The 8,580-nt window shown below is 33.7% G+C and overlaps 1 long non-coding RNA gene across 1 annotated transcript; it reads left to right on the forward strand.

Moving 5' to 3' along the window:
- Positions 1-281: 281 nt before the first annotated feature.
- Positions 282-872, forward strand: LOC136065069 (uncharacterized). Its single transcript, XR_010626708.1, has 3 exons — positions 282-451; positions 627-709; positions 850-872. It is a non-coding gene; the product is annotated as an uncharacterized LOC136065069 (long non-coding RNA).
- The last annotated feature ends 7,708 nt before the right edge of the window (positions 873-8,580 follow it).

Here is an 8,580-nt window from a genome sequence, read left to right on the forward strand (position 1 = left end):
TTACCTATTATTTATGGGATTCAAAGTTCCACCCATGATGTTAGGAAAGTGTTATTTTCTCATGTATGTAGAAATGGGAATAAGCCTGCCCATATGTTAGCAAAACATACTATTGGTATTGATGACTTTATGGTGTGGATAGAAGAGCATCCTTGTTTCTTGGAACAAGCTCTCCATCATGATGTAATGTTTTCTCCTGTTTAATAAAAGTTTTCAAGTTTGTTATCAAAAAAAAAAAAAAAAATTATTTATTTATCAAAACCTTAATGTCGTCAAACGGCACGTCGTTGAAGAGGCGGAGAAAAGTCGTCAACAGAGACAGACCCCAAAAACATTGTATTACATCGCACGCACACCATCTTTGATTCACATCTCTGTCTCAGCGCACACCTTCTGCAAATCTTTCGAGATCTCTATCCGCCATGGCCTCTTCCTCCAATCCCTCAAGCCAGTAAGTCTTCCCCGTAATTCAATGCCACACAACACCAACATCTTTTTCTTTTACTTTTATTTTTGGTTTTAAAGTTGCATGTATGTTTTTCTATTTGACAATTTTGATCAAACAAAACCATCTTTCTTACTCTTGTTTTGTTTCTGAATTTGCGTGCATGTATATAATCTCAAAGAGAGGCTGCTATACGGAGGCAAAACAAGGGACCCCCATATAAGTTCTTGGTCCCTCTTATCTACGCCCCTGTACTTCCTCTCAGTAAGTCTTCCATTTATTTATTTATTTTTTTCACATATCAAGTTTTGAACTTTTTTGCTTTTGTTGAATTGGATCATGTTTCCTTCATGGGTTTTGGTTGTTCTCTGTGTTTTGTTTATGGGTGTTTTGAATTTTTTCAGTTCGACTCTCCCTGAGGAAAAAAAAAAAAAAAAAAAAAAAAAAAATTCTATCTCTAGGATAGTAGTTACAAAATATCAATCAAACATTTCTTTCTGGCGGTCTACAAATTTTGCCAAACTTAAGTTGCATCCTTTCGCGTTTACATGGGCCGTTACAAAAGCTGCCGTTTCTTCTCATTCTTTTACCTTTTTCTGTAACCTTTTTTTGGGTAAAAGGGATTCCTCTTTCCGTAATTATTTTCTGCAAAAACTCCAAAAAAAATTATAGAAAAATGTTTTGGCTTATTTGGAATAAGAATTATTCAAGAATCAAATATTACGGTTACTACAAGAAATGTCACCGAAGACGTTCAAAGGTCAGTTACCCCAAATGTCTCCCTTCTCTCATGTTTCATTTTTTAATCAAATGTCTCTTCATTTGCTATTGCTTGATTAATGCATATGATTAACACATAAACAAAACTAATCCTAAAGTATCTGAACTTTTTTCCCAAAACAAGCACTATGTTTGAATTGAAGTTGATAATTAATTTTATTAGTTTACTAACAGATGAAGAAGTTATTTATAGTTTTTCCTCGGACACTTTCACATCCCGCAAATTGCTAATGCTACCCCAATTTTCTTTTCAAACCACAAAAGGCACCAAAGTGGAGAAGAAGTGAAGAACACATTCAAAATAACCACTCCAAATTTATCTCAATAATTTCAATACCAAAAAAAAAAAAAAAAATTTAATAATGGAGTGGATTAGGCCGAACTTCCAAGCCCCAATCTCTCTCTTTCTTCTTATTCTTCATTTTTATTTTTATTTTGTCCTTTTAAAAAAAAAAAAAAAAAAAAAAAACATATTTCATTTGACCTTTTTTTTGGTAAACCATTACAACTATCCCCCATTAATCTTTTAAAAATCTTTGTAAGATATTATCATATCACTACTATTACTTGCTTTCTCCCAACAGCGCCACGTGAGTCTATTTGTCAAAGTCTATTCCCTAGTTAACTCACCTTTAGGCAACACCTAAGCCTAGTTAACTACACATGCTTTTGTCATTTTATTAGTTACTTTTTCACAGACACATTTCAAATTTCATTAGTTGGTCATTGATTCTTTAGCAGTTGGTTATGAAGTTGAATATTTAATATAATTTAATATAAAGAGTAATATTATGACTTACACATTTTACTGCATTTCTTATGTATTATTTATCACTAAAAACATAAATTATTCTTCAATTAAACAAGTAATTATATTCATTGTCACATTTTTTTTGAATAATTATATTCATTGTCACATTAGTTTGTAAATGTTACTTAAAATATTTTGTAGTGTTACAATCATAATAAATAGCTTATGGCGCAAAATTAATAGAAAGTGAATACCAAGTCATGAATCCATAATGTAGAAACTACAACTAGACATTAGTAAAATTTTACACCGTACATGACAAATAGATCATTATTAATTGAAAATTTTTATGAGTATTAGATATTTATTGCATTTTATTTTTGTTTTGACACATGGAGAAACTGAAATTTAGTGGGAAAATTATAGCACAATAAACGTACAAAATTTTTTTGACACAAAGAAGATACAAAAATGTATTGGCAATTTTACAAATTCTACATTTACAAGGAATCTTTCAAATGTTTTATTAAATGGAAAGATGATTTTGTTAGTTTGTTATTTGTTAACTCGTATATTTATAGGCATTTATACACGCATGCTAACCATTTAAGCTCAAATATAATATTATTTTCTTCAAAATACTTTTAGTAATTTTTTCTATGTGTCGCACATGTTAGCAACTAGTAATAAATAATTTTGAAGCATGAGATGAAAGCCAAAAATAGAAAGTAACTAGAGAACCTATGGCGGATAGGGATCCGGGTATGCTACCTTTAGATTTCACTTTGTTTTCTAAAGTTGAAAGCACTGTAAAAATACCGTTTAAGAATTAAGATTCAAGAGCCCCGTGCTTTCTTTGTTGATATATTAATTCACGAGAATAGCTCTCAGAAGTGGTCTTAAATCAATCAAATTCTTTGTTTTGGCTTTTAATTTTACTACCATACAAGGCAAAGTTTGCCAAGTGCAATTAGATAACAGACAAAGAACACAGGAAGAAAAGCATTGGGTTGATTCTACAGGTGTGCTTATAATAATGCAAACTTAATATTGTGAGAAATGGCTTATGTATATATATCCTACTTCCGACCTTAAAACCTCAACGGCTCTTGCAGAAAATCTTGAGAGAAATATGGCTAAGTTGATGTTACGGGTTTACCTTTATATTGGCCTTCCACACATTTACTAGCAGGTCTGAAGCTCACCATCTCCATCCATTTGTTGATGCATGGAATATTCCAAGAAAATCATTGCAGCCAATGCTCGTGGCTGCTAAAGCTTTTTACCACAAGAGATTGGAGTTAAAAGTGATAAAAAAGAGACAAATGTATGAGCCTAATCGAGATAGTTTTGGTGGACCAGAACCTTGGCATCATTCTATGGAACATTAAAAGAAATAATTTAAGAGCGTAGGGAATAAAAATGTAGTGAATAATTTGGGATAGAGAGAGAGATTGGGTGTAATGTTGTTGAAAATTTGTATCACGGTTGAGCCACTCCTAAATGCCCTTTTCACGTAAATTATTCAGCATTTTGCCCATTTTTTCAAACTAATTAAGGAAATGCTCTTCTTTTAAAATTCAATTTGAGATAAATCAAGTTAGGCCCTATAATGACTTTTTTAAGGAGTCTATAGTGACGTTTTAAGGACTTATAATGGCGTTTTGTAACTCGATCTCCATGAAGTCGAGTTATAGGTTAAAAAAAAAAACAAATTGCCTATAACTCGAGTTCATCGAGGTCGAGTTACAAAATGTTACTATAGGTCCTGAAAACGTTATTATAGGCTCCTTAAAACGCCACTATAGGGCTCCAGATTTTTTTTTTTCTTAACACAATTTTGATCCAATCGAGTTTCAAAAGAGAGATATTTCCCTAATTAGTTTGATAAAGAGGGCAAAACACTAAAAAGTTTGTGTGAAATGGGCATTTGCCAATTTTCTCCCCTCTTATCTTATCTTCTTTCTTTTTTCTTTTTTCTTTTCGTGGATCAAAATAAGGTTAGATGTGCTGTGGAAAATTTAATTATTTCCCAGGGCTTTTAGCTTAGATCAACGTTGATGGATGGTAAGTTTGCTACTCAGGTATTTAACTTGCAATTTACCCTATATCCTACTTCGGACCATAAAACCTCAGTGGTCCTTACAGAAATCTGGAGAGAAATAAGGCTAAGTTGATGTTTTGAGTATGCCTTATATTGGTTTTCCACATATTTATAAGCAGGTCTAAAGCTCGCCTTCTCAATCCATTTTTTGAGGCATGGAATCCAAACAAGCCATTGCAGCCAATGCTCATGGGTGCTAAAGCTATTGTCAACACGGGATTGGAGTTGACGGTGACAGAAAAGAGGTAAATGTTTGAGCGTACTAGTCCTAGTTGATCAGATCTTAACAAATGTCCTAAAGATATCCGTTAACTGGAATTTTATTTTAATGTTCCATAAAATGATGCCAAGTATTTGGTCCACCAAGACTAACTCCGTTAGCCTTGTATATTTGTCCTTTTTGTCACCTTCAACTCCAATTCCATGTTCATGACAATAGCTTTAGCACCCTCGGGCATTGGCTGAAACGATGATTCCATACCTCAACATATGGATTGAGAAGGCGAGCTTCAAACCTGCTTGCAAATATGTGCAAAACCAATATAAGGCAAACCCAAAACATCAACTTAATCATATTTCTCTCCAGATTTTTGTAAGAGCCATTAAGGTTTTACGGTCAGAAGTAGGATATAGGGTCCAGTTAACTATCTTCTCTATACTCCCAGAGCTCATGTGAAAGAAAAATGGTTCTCATTTTTACAAATCAAAAGCCATAGCTTTCTCAATAAAAAATAGAAGATGAAGGTAGTTGGGTTCCCATGTATATTTTGGTTGCTTGTACTCGCCATTACCTTCAACTGGGGCTTGTTTTCCCATCACAAATCTTCACCACCAGCTTGTATTTCACTCAAATTATGCTTTGATACCACTATGTTGGCTTTGGAATAAAAGGGAACAATGATTTTGATTATATTTTTCTTTCAAGATTTTGCTATTGAAGATGCACAGTAAGTATTTTTTGAACAAGGAAGATAGAATGAGGCTGTAGTTTTCTTCGATCTTCTTCTCCATTCACTTGATTCTAGACTTCTCCAATTACATGGATATCTTTTTCAAATATAAATGACCGTAAAAAAAAAAAAAAAAAAACTAATTACAACCATGCATATTGCTTACGTGTTAAATTTGACTTACAAACAATACCGCTAATAAATCAAAATATTCAGCAGCAAATACCCCATCTTTGTAAAGATACATCACAAAAATTATTATTAAGGATTCTTCGAATCCATTTTCCACTAAATCTGGTACTATGACACAACGCCGCGTATCAACCAATGTTATTGAGGGTGACATACGGTTGTCCCAATCTGTTCCACTCACGTGCACCAAGTTTTGCCAATAACACACTTCTTCATATGTAGCGCACACCCACAAGCCATTTAAAAACAAAAATGTGCAAAAGAAGATTTAGTTGAATTCGGGTGAAAAGTTATGGATTATTTTCTTACTGGAAGATTTGACTAAAGAATCTGGAAAAATGTTGATATAACTAGTGGGACTGAATCTTTACAAAGATTGGGCAGTCAGGCATTGTTTTCTTAGTTCAAAGTTCAAACCATTCATGTATCACTTTTTGAAACTTTCCGACCTTCGACACCAATAGAATCAAGCCTACATGGCTGTATAGTTTAATGCTGAGAAATACAAGAAGATAAATTAAATTAATAATAAAAAATCACAAAAGACTTGAAAGTTTAAACCACGCATGCCTAGTTTCCCCTTTGTAAATGAAACAGTAATTGCTTCCCTTCCCACAGTCCTCCTTCCCTCCACCTATGGCGAATAGGGATTTATGTCTTACATATAGGTTGGCCAAAGTCTAATATGTATGCTACCCTTTAGATTTCACTTTGTTTTCTAAAGGCGAAAGCACCGGCCAAAGTCCTTGAACAGTTTTTAGACCCCTTGACTCAACCAGATTAACCTAGTTAATTAGCCAAGTGATTAACTTAGTCAAATTATGCAAATCTAGGTTATCACAATCAAACAATTATATCAAGTATAAAGCAGCGAAAATATAAATAACACAAAGATATGATGGCCCAAGAAACCACATGATAACAACCTGGGGAGGATTTGATCTAGCTATCCTCAAGATAAACTTGAATCCATTATCTGAAAGAATCGAAATTCATACAATAAGACTTGCAAGCCCCCACGCTCGACTTCTTATTGCTACCCACCAGTAGAACTTACTGACACGACCACGTGCAAACTCCAAGACCACGGACTCCTTCTTTCTTGGATTCTCTAGTAAGTACAAGCACCCACGCTTGTTTTTTTTTAAACTTCAATGGCAGCAATTGAATTGATCATCAAGGTGTAGATAACATCTCCTCCTTGAAAACTCTAAACTTTGTGTAAAGGAAAACTCCTCTAAATCTCACAAGAGATTTACACAAAACTGCAATATGAGCAACAATACAACTCTCAAACAACCAAGACTTTAGAGAGGTTTGGGTACAAAACCCTAAAACCAAAAGAGGCACAAGAGGCACTCTAATCTCTCTCTCTTCAGTCTCCAAAAATGTAGCTTAGGGTTTCCTTTATATAGTGGGAGTAGTAGATCTGAAACCCTAATCCTTAATGGGCTTAAGCTGCTGTTTAGGCCGACCTAAAATTCTGCAGATACGATTTTCAATTGATCGAGCCTGTTCTTCAATCGATCGAACCAGGCAGAATATGAAGTCTTCTTCTTGTACCTTGTATGTTCTTGAATCTTGACTTGAATCACCTTGAACATTGTCTAATAAAACTTATAGACTCTAAGATCTATATCTAGACAAGTTTGTGTTCACGATTTGCCAATTGTTCTAAGCATTTAGAACTTAACAAACTCCCCCTTTGGTAATTCATGACAAAACTTTCATACAAAATGAAATGCTCAAATACAAGAACAACCCAATACAATAAAATGCCCATTACAACAAATTCAACCTAACTATTATCCATCAGTTGTAAGTGTAGACAACAGCTCAATTGAATCAACCTGTATATTTCTTGAAACACTAAACAAAATGCATAAACGCATGTGTGAAAAATACAAGTAAACAAAAACAAATTCTTGATTTCACATAACAAAAAATAAAGACATATACCGATGAAGAACTCATAAATATAAATCAATAAGAAGTGAAACAAGAAACAAATATATCAAAATAAATTCTAACTCTCCCCCTAAGTTAGATACATCAAAAAGTTTTTATATTCTCCCTCTAAATAAAACAAATAGGTCATCTATGTCTCCCCCTTTTTGTCACGTATTGACAAAAACTACCTAATAAGAAGGTAGACAGAAAACATATGCAAAAAGAGTAAGAGAAAATAGAGACAACTCCCCCTATGAAGAAAAACAAAACAAATTTTGAGAAAAATAGTTTTGGGAAAAAATAAAGGAGATGGGGATAAATAAAAAGACACAAACTAAGTTTTTTTTTTAGAATTTTCCCCCCCCCCCCCCCCCTCCTTTATTTTTCCCTAAATTGTTTTTCTCAAAACTTGTTTTGTTTTTCCTATTTTTATAGGGGGAAAAGCTTATTTTTAACCTTTGTTGTTCCTAGGGGGAGTTGTCTCTATTTTCTATAGAGTTGTATTGTATTATGTTCCTTTGTTTCTCTTATCCTTTATTGCGTATGTTTACTCTTTATTGAGTTGTCTTTGTCAATATGTGACAAAAAAGGGGAGATTTATTTGAAATGTGGGAATATGTGTGGAAAATACAAGAATGTGCTATTTAGGAGAAGTTAACTTTGTTTTTGATGAATCTAACTTAGGGGGAGAGTTAGTTTGCATATTTGTTGATTTATTGTTTTTTTTTCCACACATGCGTTTATGCATTTGTTTAGTATTTCAGGAAATATACAGGTTGATTCAATTGAGCTGCTGTCTATACTTGCAATTGATGGATAGTAGTTAGGTTGGATTTGTTGTTCTGAGCATTATTTTTGTAATGGGCTTTTACTTTGTAAACTTTGAGCTTTTAGTTTGTGTTTTGTCACGAATTGCCAAAGAGGGAGTTTGTTAGGTTCTAAAGACTTAGGATTTTATGTATTTAGAACTCTAATGTGTATTGTTGGCAAACCATGATCAAAACAAGTTGTTTAGTCTTGTTTAGGCTTGCTCAAAGTTGTGTCTTTTATGTAAAGTTGGAATCGAGTGGCTGCAGAAGTATTAGTTACTTTTGGTCTGGCTCGATCGATCGAAGGAAAGACTCGATCGGTCGAAAGTCGGCCAGAACTTTTTTTCTGCAGAATTCCAACTCAGCCCAAACTCTATTTAAACATCTTGAGGTTCAAGTAAAACTCTCCTATATATAAGGGAAACCCTAGAACGTTTTTGAGTGCTTTAGAGAGAGAGATTAGAGTGCCTCTTGTGCCTCCTTTTATTTTTAAGGGTTTTGTACCCAAACCTCTCTAAGTCTTTGTTGCTCATATTTGCGGTTTATGTGAATCTCTTGTGAGATCCTTGAGGAGCTTTCCTTCACATAACCTTAGGGTT

Source organism: Quercus suber, unplaced genomic scaffold (genome assembly GCF_002906115.3).
Source record: "Quercus suber isolate HL8 unplaced genomic scaffold, Cork oak 2.0 scaffold_842, whole genome shotgun sequence".
Taxonomy (NCBI): domain Eukaryota; kingdom Viridiplantae; phylum Streptophyta; class Magnoliopsida; order Fagales; family Fagaceae; genus Quercus; species Quercus suber.